Consider the following 13,311-nt stretch of genomic DNA (forward strand, 5'->3'; position numbering starts at 1 on the left):
GGGTTAAATAAATAAGCCCGCGCCTAAATACACAGTTAAGGGGCGCGGGAGGGGGTGCGGGGGTGGTGGCGGGGGGAGCGCGCCCCGCTAGCCCCGAGTCGCAGGGACTCGTCCCGGACCCCCGGAGGAGGCGGGGGGAAAGCCCGGGGCCCGGAGGAGGACAAAGGGCGGCTTGTGCGGCTGTGGAGGAGCCGGCCGCGTCCCGGCCCGGGCGCCCCCTCCTCCCCCGCGGGCCCCTCGCCGCCGCCCCTCCGCCCGGCGCGGAGCGGAGCGGAGCGACTCCCGCCCGCCCGCGCATCCCGCGCCCCCCGAGCAGCGCCCAGCCCTCGGCCGCCCCCCCCGCTCCCCGCAGGAGCCGCTGGCCGCCCCCCGAGGAGCCGGGAGCCGCCGGGCGGGCAGGGGCTTCTCCCCGCCGGCGAGCGGGGAAGGCGGCCGAGGGTGGCTGTCACCTCAAATAAACATCTCTGGATGGGCGCGCTGCTCCCGGGCCGGTCTGTACAGTGCAGTGAAGTTGAATAAAGCCTGGGTGGCGTCAGGTCAGAACATCTATAAGTTGTCTACTTTTGGGGGGTAGGGGTACGAAGGGGGGATGGGGGGCGAGGGGAAAGGCCCCGGGAGCTGAGAGCGGCCGGTGCGGTGCCGGGGCCCCGGGAGCTGACCCGAGCCGCCGTGCGGGCGGCAGGCCTCGCCGCCTTCCCGGCTGGGCTGGCGAGCACCAGGAGTTCAGTGCCTGGAAACAAGCGCAGCTTCATAGTTAGAAAGCAGGAGCGGGGTCTGCTTTTATGGACTTGTACAGGAGGACCTGGCAAAAAAAAAAAAAAAAAAAAAAATACAAAACTGCGCTCCCTTCCCTTGAAAGAACTCTTTCCAGGAGTTCCCCTTTCAAAGTCTTCTTGTTGACTTCAGTGAGCTTTAGAGCAGGCTTCAATTCTTTTTTTCTTTTCTTTTCTTTTTCTTTTTTAATTTTTTTTTTTTAACTCTCCAGATACTTTAGAAGGGAATAAAGGGTGCCTTGAATTTACTGCTTTACCTGCTGCTGCCGTCTGTATCTAGTTTACCGAAGTTTGTGCAGTTCAGTGGTGCTTTTGTTTGGCATCTTGTGAAGAACAAACGAGCCGCTCTTCCCTTTACCTTTTAAAAATGATACCACAATGAAAGTTCTGTTGCTTGGGCGCACGCTGATATTCCGAGCTTCCCAGGGAGGATTTATTTATGTGCGCATAAGAGTTTTAGAGCCCGTAGGAGAGTGACCAATTAGCTATATTTGCAAAAAAGATGCAGGAAAACTTTAACTGAGGGGTAGTCTTAGACCTCCAAGCATTTAAGTGCAAAGGAATATAGGTTCAGGATTAATTGGCAAATAGAGGAAATTGTTCTCCTGTTAGACCTTGGGCATGTTTCACTCGTGGTGATTTGTTACATGTGCTACAGAGAGAAGTTTTGTTTCAAATATCTTCCTGTAAACATAACACTTAATTTAAAACAAAAGATACAGCTTCCATTTTATGTGGAGGTATGGGCTTCGCCTTTCTTATGCACCAGTTGCCTGAGAATACCTAAAATGAGAAAACAGCAACATTGTATGTTTCAGCTGGAGTAGCTTGGATTTTGCTGACAATAAACTACTGACTTGAGAAAACCACTTAATGTTCAGGATGGAGATGATAGGGATTTCTTTGCAGAGTCTTATTTACTATTTTTCAACTAAAACCAGGCAGTAAATCAATCATCATCTGTAATTATTGCTGCAGTAATTACCTTTGGGGAGTAGGTTATCATTCTTGGTGGCCTTTGTTCAAATATCTCTTTCATTTTCCCTGTTTTATTTTTCTTGAACCATGTCAGTTTCTGTGTGGATTAATAGTATTCTGAAAGCAGTCCGATTGTGAGATTTCTGAAAGGACTAATAATGTGATTCATCTGAGGAGCTGAAAGATGCTTGCATAGGCTAGCATTTAAATTCATGGGTAAGAGTTTGCCCATCAATTATTACATCTTCATTTTCAGTGAACAAACAAAAGCTTTAAGTAATGTTGCAAGGAGAATTTCAACTGTACCTCCAATGCAGCACTTATTTAAATTCTTGATTTCTTAAGTGTTACTGATTTAGTAAGTTCAAAATGTAGTTCTACAGATAAAAATAAACAGTATTTTAAATAGCTTATTTGAAAAACTATTCTTTGAATGTATGTAAATGAGTTATTTAAACTCATGAGCGCTGTTTTACATCTAAATAAAATATGGAGTTACACATTACATTTCCAATTTGTCATGTACTTAGCAACCCTTTCTGGGGGGAAGATATAAGAGATATTTTTGATATGTCTGTCACTTTTGATAACTTAATTTGAAACTTATATCTTAGGGGAATACTGATACAAGGCAGGTAAATACATTAAAACAAAATGACAATTGAGTTTTTCATATTGAATGCATGAAACTAATGTTCATCTGAAATGGTGGGTGTTAAGAACTAGCTAATGACTAAATTTCTTGTATTTCTTAGAAATACACTTTTTTCAATTAATCTGCTTTCTGTTTACATTGCTTTTTATATTTATTTCTCTCTATTCTTCATTTTTTCCCCCTGTTTTGGTTTCTTGCCAACTTTGATTTGATTGTCCCCCAGCACCTGGTAAAGATTGCATCTCAGGCTTGGACCTAGGAAAAAAAATAGGCATGGCTAATGTTAGATAAGTCTCTTATATTTTAAGGATGATAAAATCTTCTTTTCGAGAAAAATAAGATTTAATTATTTTCCACGACAAGCACTGTCTCTTACAAATACAATGCAGGTTTGTGGCAAAAAAAAAAAAAACAAAAAAAAAACCAACAAAACTCTCAAAAGGAGAGTAAATGACAACTTTCTGAAAATCTGTGATTTGGATATTGTATTTTACTTTAGGAAGGAGGAATTAAAGTTCAGCTGTCGGGTACTTTAAGGCAGGGGAAGGATCAGTTGCATCGAAGTCATCAGTCCTGACCTATATTTCATTCTACTGATTAATTTATCCCATTTCCGTGGCTAGTTTCTGGAAAAAAAAAAATCTATTAAGTATCATTGACCTGATCAAAATCACCTAATGCGTTTGGTGAGGAAGAGAGGGAGGATAGCTGGAGAAAAGCAGGTGGGGAAAGAGAACCGGAGATATGATACTCGTGTACAAGCCCCAGAAGAGACACTGTGCAAACGAAGGGCATCAGGGAAGGGCAATTGCTGTGACTCCTCAAACTCCTGACTTCCAGGGGCAGAGCCATTCCCCAAGTAAAGCTATGGGAGAGACCCCTGCGATGAGAAAGGAAGGGAGGGGGGAAGAGCAGCTTCTTGTGTCTTGTTTAACTTGGCCATTATGAGTTGTAAATCTTTTTTTGTGACTTGGCATGCTTTGGAGATATCACACTTGGGTTACTGACTGCCTATCCCCCGTCCTTCCTTTCTGGTTTATGGGGTTTTACTTTTAGAAGGGCTTGAGGTTTTTTTTCTTTGCTCTTACTACTGGCTTTTGATAAGAAAGTTTGTTTAGGAAAAAAGTTACAAAAATGCAGTCACTTACAAAGCAAACTAGGCATTCTTTATACAAAACTGCATGCAAATGTAGTTCTACTAAATGTTAAACACAGGTTTCTCTAAGCTAAAGCCAGGTAATAATCATTACTACATTCAAAGTCACCCATGAAAAATCACTGAAATGGTAGTTGTCAGATAAGCTATCACAAGGAAACTAGTACAGCTCCACATGTTTAAAGAAGTGCTGATCTCTGATTTATTTCTGTGGGGAAAAAACTCAAACAACCTGTGGTTTTACTTCAAAGTAAATTTTTACTCAATGCAATTTTGTGTCCTACACGCAGAAATAAAATTACTAAATGCTAGTTCCTAGAAAGATAAGCGTGATGCATCTCTCAGTTGCATTTTACATACCCATGCTCTGCTTAAAGAAAGCTTGTATCTTGAAATATAATGCCAAGCTCAGAATGCCTCCTGAAGTTGTTCCCTGTTTTTGAGGAAATCAGGTATTCCATCCTGAATGAATTTACAACTGCAGCTCAATTCATGCAGAATATCGGTGGACTGAGCAAATGTATCTGTGTTTTAATGGAACCTGTTTCCTCAGCAGAGATTCCAAGTGAAAGGATGTTTCTCATGCAGAGGTGCAGGTTGTGTGGTGTAGTACCAAGGAAGGTAGAACAGTAATGGATTAAAACAAAAATGTTACTAACCAGCAGCAAGAGTTCAGAGAGAATTTGACATTCGGATCCCCTTCCAACAGTAGCCTTTACATTTCTCTGTATCTGTCAACTGCTTGAATGTTTGTTTGCAGCCCCAGCCCTCCCTGGTTTCCAAATTGCATGGGCTAGACTCAAAAGTCATGAGATTGTCTGCTGATTAGACTATAATCAATCCAGCATAAACAAAAACAGCAATTACTATTGGCATTATTTCTGTGAACTTGACTTAAAGTTTCAGTATTATTGGTCCAAAGAACTTTTTCTGAACAGGCTGTTTTCAGGAACTGTGTTATTTTGGCATCAGCATTTTATAGGGAGGGAACAAAAAATTCATGAGATTCCATTTGGCCTGAAAAGCAAAAACATCTGTTTGATGCATGAGTAAATTGCTGGCTTCTATCTGGCCATCCAAAAAAGGGCAAAAATTAATATACCGAACATAAAAGAATACATAAAAAAAAAGAAATCACAAAGAGGATTTAAGATTAGCATCTTTTTATAATGCAGGCTATTTATAGTGCTCTCTTTTGGACTTGCCAAAGCATGCCTTTATGTGTTAAAACAAATCCCTAACAACAAAAACATCCCTAACCTTTAGTAATATTCATTGACTTTGGCAGTGCACAGTGATATTGATGGTCTTGATTAGCTGTAAGATTACAGTAATGCTGCCCAGTTCTTTCTGGGGCCAGCATGAGTTATATTGACCATCATTGTCTGCTGCTTGGGGTTAGGCACCATTAGAAGTGAACATCCAAACAGCTACTGGGTGCACTGCTAGCTTTCACAGAGGCGAAATCTTGTGACAAAGATAATATTAAGAGGTTTAGTAAGGTTGCTGATGTGTTTGGATTGGTTTGATTTTGTTTTCCTGAGTTGCTGTTAACTTGTGTAACAAGGGAAGCTGTCAGTATGGAGTCACTTATCTAACATGTGTAGGATAACATTATCCACCATGATCTAAGATCTCTTGAAAGGCTTTATGTTGCTCTATAATTCATTCTGTCTAATTTACAGCTGGTTTAATAGCTCTCAATTCTTTGTTCTGAAACATGATTCAGTATTTTTCAAACTTGAGCATTTTGAAAAAAAAATCTTCCTCTTGAATAACTGTGCATGAGGAAAAGATCCAGAAAAACTGTCAAAATTTTATGTAGATGAAAAGATCCAGAAAAATTGCCAACATTTTATGTAGACCATATGGATTCAGTATTTTTTTCTGTGTAAAAGAATTAAAATAAGGTATTCGGTGGGTTTTTTTTTAGATTGATTAAAATACAGTATAAGTTCTGATACCCTAAGACAACCTCCTAGAATCTTTTCCTAGCCGTATTTTACAGCTTCCATTGGTTTCTGCAGGGCTACCTGAGCTCAGAATCAGTCCCAGTTGGGGGTTGGGAAAATGCATTATTTCACTTAAGTCAGAACTGTGACATATATGTGTACATATATATAAATATTTCCCTGCAGGGACAACACAAAGAATTTGGCCTGTTTTATTTGGTGCTGTGAAAATGTACATGTCTGTTTTCAAATACATTTTGCAGAGTGTTACTACAAAGCATTAAAGTTTTCCAGTTGCTGTCTTTATAAAAGTTGGACAGCACAAGAGAGGCTTTTAAATACTTTTAAATTGTAATGTAACATTTGGCATAGGACTCTGACAAAAGATGGATGTGCAAAGACCAAAAGAGGTGGTGAGGTTTGTTTTTGTTTTAAAATTAGACGACTTGGGTTCTATTTCACCTCAAGTATGAGTAATTATGCTAGTTTAGCAATTATTAGAGATGAAAGAAATTCTGTTAGATATGAGTCTCCTGAACTTCAGTAGCTTTAGTTTTAGCCAGGATAATGATCAAGGAGTAGTTAGCCATATGCCTAGGGACTATGCTGTAGCAAAAAAGATAGGGCTGATCTTGGGGGTATCCTTATTACAACATGTTATAATTAACATTTTCATTCAGCCCTCCTACTTTCCAAAAAAATCTTTATTTTTTTTCTGTGCACACATTGGTAAGACTGCACAAAATTTCTCTCTTCCAATGAATTTTTGAACCAGGAGACATTGTTTTCCACATTTAGAACATTAGTTGACACTGGTCACTGTTTCCCTCCCACCGCCCCCCCCCCCCCCCCCCATTTAATGTTCCTTTAGTTTCAGACACATTTTTTTCCCCTCTATACTGCATAATTATTAAGAAAAAAGATGTAGATTATTTCTTCCCCCCTCCTTTTTAGGATTTAGTCCAGATTATACATGTCCTTCTGGGGTGTGCACGTTTGAGTTTTAGGTTATCCTTTAGCTAGGATAATGCTGTGCATGCCATAGTGCAACTGTTCTTTCTACAGATGAAACCACAGAATGTGTCCTGAAAAGGGTTGTAGGTTTATTACTTACCAATCCTGCACAATTAAAGCCTGATTAAATTTTAGAAATTTTGGGGGCTTGTTTTCATTGTGGTCCCCCTCTTTTCTTTTTTTTTTTTTTTTTTTTTTTTTTTTTTTAATGGAAGTAAGGCAGTGGATGATTTGTCTGATACTTTCACTTTTAAATGTAGATGCAATTAGGTACAATTTTTCCTTGGAAGAATAGGAATTCTAGTCCAAGATTTCTTAAAGTTATATATGTCTGTCTGTCTGTCTGTCTATCTATCTATCTATCTATCTATCTATCTATCTATCTATCTCAATATAGTGACATTACCTCCCTTCTTTATTTAATGTGCTATGGACTTACTTAGTTCTTGACAAATGCAGTATCAGTAACTAGCTAGCCTTCTTACAAATTTGGCAGTACTAGTCCTTAGTTAGACAGCTGGCTGAAGCAGAACACCTTTTTGTCCTGAGGAAAAATTGATAGTGAGGATTCTCAGTGTTTTCCTTCTGCCCCAAACCTGATTTTTGGAGAGCTTATTCTCTCATGCAGAGACAATAACCTGGAGGATGAATTTTGTCCTTACCTAACACAAATGCAAAGCCACTCACCAAATTCTCACAGAGATGCTCAGTGTCCTGGTTGACTGTAAAATAAATGGCTTTTGTGCACAGTCCCTGAGACCTGTTGTACTCTTACTATTTTTATGTTGTGTTTTGCTGGAAAAATATATTTCAAACAATGGATTCCTTGATAATTGATTTTCTAGTTTCCTTTTTCTGTTGTTCACTCTTTTGGTAACATATCAAGTTCAACTTCCACTATTGATTCATTCACTTTTTGAAAGAAGCTTTAAAAACAAAAATAAAATACCTGCTCTGTTTCTGGACTGGATGATGTGACGTAGTGAGGCAGTGTCCTTGGGAAGACCAGGCTGTGCTTTGATCAACAAAAACTTTCTCTGGCACTGAATTATGATGGCTGGGGTTTTTTCTCCAGACAGAGTCAAGTGACTTTCTAACTTTTGACAGTAGCAGTAGGAAGGAGGAGGGGGTGGGGAAGTTAATTATTTTCCACCTCCAAAGAATACAATTGTGAGGAAGGAACTTTCTGATTCACTGGTTCCAGGACAACAGGATGTCAAGATCCATGCCTGATGTAACGTTTTCACTCTGAAGATGGGAGGAGGAAATGGGTTTGTGTTGGTCTCTGTGTGCAACCACTGACTGGGAAGGGATTGTGTTACATGACTTATAAAGAGCTGGAGAGCAGGAAGAGATTTGGCTTGCACTTTCTGGTGAATCTGTTGAGTAGGAGACTTGCTTGTCAGATGCAAATGTAAATCAATGAAGAAAGGTCAGAAATCTTTAAGGCTAGGTAAAAAATTAAAAAAAAAAAAAAAAAAAGGGGCTTGCATTCTGCAAGATGTTTAGTGTTTAGATGCTGATCTGCTTAGTTTGTAGGTGCCTAGTGGAATGGTCACCTTGCACCAAACTCTTGGATTCTTTATATAGTTTATGTTGAATAGAAATTATTTTAAGGAGACAGCGGGAAAAACTTGGAAATAATAATGTGTCTTAGCTCCTCCCCTGTTCTAGATATGGATATCTTGGTGCAACAGGGCATCTCATAGCTGTCACTTACCTGATTCAGATTTTGGAGATAAAATTCCTTTTTCCACAGGCTAGAACGAATTGATGTGGTGTGCTACTGCTCTTCCTCTCTTCTTTACTGAAGAGGGAAAAATTTGTGTTCTGCTGGGATGTGAGAGGCAGGAGTTCTGTTTTGTGCTTTGTCTAAAGGTGTTTTATCTGTATCTCACAGGGAGGACATCAGTCATTACGCAGCAGCATATTGTATTGTGGTGTGAGTTGCCCTGTTGTTTTTGTCAATGCTGTTCCCCTTTTCAAAAGTGTAATTATTTATTGGACAAGGGTGAGAAAGAGCATGAGGCTCAGGGCTCCAGTAGCTTGAGTACCACGCAGAAAGAGGGAAGACCTGGGTCCTGGTCTTCCACTTCTTTCTGCCACTTCTGTTGAATTACTTCAGTACAACTAGAATTGGAATCCACTTATCCCACTTCTTGTGATGGTGCCCCAACCACAAGGATAAAATATCATGCTAATTCTTCTTGTTCCTAGTTCAGTGAATATTGTAGATGAAATATGGTAGCTTCAACAGCAATGAATGGGTGCACTTCAAGTCTGAGGGTAAGTGTTCTTTGTTAGGAGGCTCATGATGAGTACAAATCCTTCTGACAGAGGAGAAAGTTCAGCTGGTGCCACCCACATCCCGGGAGAGGGGAAGAGGAAGATGTATCTCAGCCCACACTTTTTCTGCCACTGTTTTATAGCAGCCAGGGAAGGGTATATGAGCTCTCAAGAACCAGCCCATGAGACTGCATCCAAACCAGGGCAGGTAGGAGAATACTCAATCTCCACTATCCAGCTGTGGTGGGGCTTCAGTTTGATTTCAGCACTGAGAAAGCCTCGATGGTAGAACCACAGGTACTGCCTGACCTCAGTGGCATCTGAACAGAACTGCTGACAATTTAGATGCAGCATCCCCTCAGTGGTTTTTTGGCTTCTAAGCTCCTCTGTGGATATAGACCAGATTGCTGTTCTACATGATAGAAAGTCATCAAGAGTAGAGCAGAGAGTCTGAGGGATCAAAAATTAACTTACAACACCCTAGTATACCACAGAAAGAGATCTCTGATAAATCAGGGATAATCTCAGTTGAAAGAAGGTAGGTGTTTGGTTTGGTTTGATTTTTATTGACTCAGATAAATGTATGTCTTTAGGTAATAGAGCTAAAGCATGCAGCTGTATTTTGGTTTGGTGTTGGAATAGTGTCAGACAACCCAAAGTCCTCAATTAAATTGTCCCATTTTAGGCACATAAATGAATGATTTAACTTTCAGAAGCTAGGATTATCTACAGTAACCTTTACTGTAAGTCTTCATAGCCCTTCTTTATATCACCTGTCTTCAGAGTTGTGTGATGTTGGTTACTTTGATGTTTTGTGATCCATATATCAGTTTAATTCCAATTGCTCTCTCTTGCTGAGTTTAGACTTTTGTAGGCAGTGTTTAATGAATTTCCTGTTTTCTAAGCACAGTTGAAAATATAGTCTGTAGAAGCACCAGGAATTCATATTTGTCATGTTGAGTAAGAAAGCTGAGGTGATACACAGCTTCAGGATATTGAGGGGAATTACTCTGAATGTGTTCATGTTAAGTGCTGGACTTGGTAATTAGGGTTAAAATTTATCTTAGCCTCCTCACTTCTGTCTTCCCCCAAAATGGACTGGCTGCCCACATTGTCAGGAATGGAGGTGGAGTACTCTAAGATAGGCAAGGCAGCTGAAAGTCCTGACCCTGGTACTAAGAACTGACTCCCTCTAGCTTTGCTAATTCTCATCAAGGTCCTCAATTTGACTCTGAGATCTATTATAATCTGTTACATTGCAGGGTAGAGAGTCTTAGGGATGACTGAAATTTACTTGAGGTTTATAAAAATCTCTAAGATTCTTTGGAGAAAAGTACTTTTGAAAATATAACCTTATTAGTTCACTTAGCAATAGAAATATAAGCATATGTATATGTGGTTTAACCTTTTAAAAGGATGCATGGTTATGGTGGCAAAGTTAGAATTTCAGGCAGGATTAACTAATCTATTACCTCAGCTATCCCAAAAAGGTGTCCTCCCTCCCCTTACCCCGCTTTGGGGTTTAGAATTATCCCTCTGCTGCTGGAAAGAGCATCTTCTGCATTTTCTGCACACAGTGTTATGTAAAACTGGACGTATTTAGGCTGTCACATTTGGATACTGTCATCCTTGAGATCAAGGGTTGGAAGAATATCCAAAGGATTTCTTAAGCATAATTTCTTTCCACTTAAGTATATTTATTACTTTTATGTTTATGTGCTGCCTAGGAAAATACTTTATTTTAGCATAAGAATAATATTTTCCAACCACTGCAGTTTAATTGGGAACTCCTAATTCAGTCATTCTACAGGAACATTAGGGGAAAAAAACAAGCTCAGTGTTGGGACAGACTAAAGAGAGGAGTGAAGATTGAGTGCTATGAGGGACTTTGCCTTCTGGAAAAAGCAAATGCAAGAGGAAAGAATGCTTTATATAACAGGAATCTTTTAAGGAAGATAATTTCCAGTGTCAAGAGAATATTGTTACAATGCTGGGGGAGGAATCAAAATAGGAAAAGGGTATGTCCCAGCACAAAGGAAAACAAATCAGCCATATAAATATTCATGCAAATGATTAATAGGACTTTATAAATAAAGTTGTGGCTACACACACAGCTGATTTTTCAATGGAGTTCTGGAATCTAGATATTTGAAGTGTTAATATGCCAATGCATTTCTTTTTCCAATTCTTCTAACACTAAAGTCATTGGGAGGATATACATTTGACAGTGAAATTGGTAATCTGGCTGGTAGGTGATAGACATGACCTGATGGTAGGTGAAGCTGGTCAGAAGCCAATACTTTCTTGGTAGTTCTGAACTTTTCTGAATGCCAGTTATTTCAAAGGCCATTATGAAGCATTCTGAAATGTTTGCTGAATTACAGAAGTCTCCCACTGAATTGCTGCTCTTATGTGCCACAGCCAGGTGTGAAATCCTGTGCTGGCATGTGCCAGCCAGAAGGGTTTGAAGGGTGAGTCTTAGGCAGTGGTACCTAGGGAGAGAAGAAAGCTGAGGAAGGTGCAGCCCTAGCAGGTGATTCATTGACACCTGATCCTGAATTTAATACTTCTCTGTAACTTCTTTAATTTCAATTTTGTATCCTGACTGAACCCTTGTGGAGACGTATTTCCACAGCATGTTATTGCAAAGTGTGAAACATCTTCAGAATCCATTGACTTTAATAGAGCTAGAGGATACTCAACGTCCCCTGCAACTGGCTCTTAAATTTGCCTTCTGCTATATGATTAATCTGTCTGCTCATACTTAATATCTACCTGTAGGTTGTGGCAGTATGAATGTCCTCTTGGCTTTTATGTGGCCACGAGGAGAAGTGGAGAGACACTTCTAGAAATTACAGTCATTTGTAGATACTGAAATAATGGCACACACATTTTATTTCTGTTCTGTCTCAGTAACTCAGTAAATTGTGTATTGATTATGCTAATACAGCTAGTGTCTCTATTACTTGTCTGCAGAAATTATTCAAACATGTAGATTGAAGATGCACTTGGCAAAGTTACAATCCTAAGAAAAAGGCTTTTGTGCAAAGATGGCTTTAAATTGAATTACTAATCATATGCTAATGGAATTTTATAGATCAAGTATTGAATGGTACAAAATGTAAAGTGCAAGGTAAAAATATGTATTCTAAACTTCCTATCCTGACAGTCTTAGTTGCTACATTAGGTTTATTTTCACATCTCTCAAGGAATATGTTTTATGAAGGGATAAATCAATAGCAATCTATTTTTATAGTTTATTTTGGGATATGTAGCTTCTCCTGCTTTGTTTACCAAGCTGAAGAGAGGCTCAGGCATTTGGGGCAGTTATTGTTTTTCTTTTTCAAAATTTATTAATCTACCTAGACTAGAAGAAAACAGACTTTTTTCAATTATATTTTGCTTTTATTTTATTATGGTTTGTAATAGGTCAGAAACCATAAATCTTAGCCAGAGTTCTCCAAGAGGCTTCCCTTTCAGTGAAAGTGTAATTTTCCACATTTCTAATTTTATCCATTTCTTTTCTGTACAAGCTTTTTCCAGGCATCAACCAGAAATGACTTGTGCCCTTCCTTAGGGTGCTGAATCTACAGATTAACTTTTCAGAGAAGGGGAATCCTGGTTACTCAGTAGAATATGAATGAGATTTTGGGAGCTGGAAAATCTGTATGTATTTTGTAGCAACTTTAGAAAGTAATCTCTCTCCGTCATGGTCTAGCCATGAGTCTCACCAACAGACTGAGCAAAAGGGGTGAAATCCTCATTGATCAGCAGGTGTTGCTGTAGAGCAGTCAGGAGCTTAATTCTATATTTAGGACCTCTATCAAAATTCCCACAGGTTTTCCTCATTGGCTGACCTTGATGGTTCTACTTGATTTTTTGTAATATTTTATTTTGGGTTGTTTTTTTTGTTTGTTTGTTTTTTAATTCTTTTTATAAAATAGAACAGTTGGTCTTAATGTTGACAATCAGGAGTCTAAGCATGAGATGTGCTCTGAACTGAAGCCAGGGTTTGCCTTGGCTTACCAAAGCTGAAACATCTTAACCTTTCACATGGATACAGCTTCAGTTTAGAGATACTTTTTCTTTTTAGCAAAATTATAAAAACTTGTATCTGTCCAACCCACAGCTTTTATAATGGGAGATAGAACTGACATGTTGGATTTCTCTTTTCCCTTACTGATATTTTTTGTTAAAAAATTGCTCTCAAAAAGTGCGGTGCCACATTTGTAGAGATCTAGTCCTTTTTTGAAATTTTATTACTTGGGGTTTCCGTTTTTTGTTTCTCAGAAGTTGTCCTGAGAAAATGGGTAGTAGGAAATTGATAATTTGTTGTTTTAAGGAACAGATGAGTCAATTGAGAAATATTACTGCAGCTAACAAAACAGGTGACCTGTGGTAATAAACCTGTAGTTGTAGGGACAGGGAATATTGTTTCTTTTGTGACAACATGTATCTAGAAGTTCTGTTCAGCTGTAACATCACTTATTCATACTG

General features: G+C 39.3%; 1 protein-coding gene across 12 annotated transcripts in view; it reads left to right on the forward strand.

Annotated features, from left to right (window-relative positions):
• ZNF521 (zinc finger protein 521) overlaps nucleotides 1-13,311 on the forward strand; it is a 229,676-nt gene that overhangs the window by 2,077 nt on the left and 214,288 nt on the right. For 2 of the 12 annotated variants that reach the window (XM_056484125.1, XM_056484127.1), the window contains exon 1: nucleotides 132-536. The exons of 9 other annotated variants lie outside the window; for them this stretch is intronic. The gene's annotated coding sequence lies outside the window, so the exon portion shown is untranslated. Of the gene's footprint in view, nucleotides 1-128; nucleotides 537-13,311 lie in introns of those variants that run through there. One more of the 12 variants, XM_056484124.1, reaches the window with a different exon arrangement.

This window comes from Oenanthe melanoleuca, chromosome 2 (assembly GCF_029582105.1).
Source record: "Oenanthe melanoleuca isolate GR-GAL-2019-014 chromosome 2, OMel1.0, whole genome shotgun sequence".
Classification (NCBI taxonomy): Eukaryota; Metazoa; Chordata; class Aves; order Passeriformes; family Muscicapidae; genus Oenanthe; species Oenanthe melanoleuca.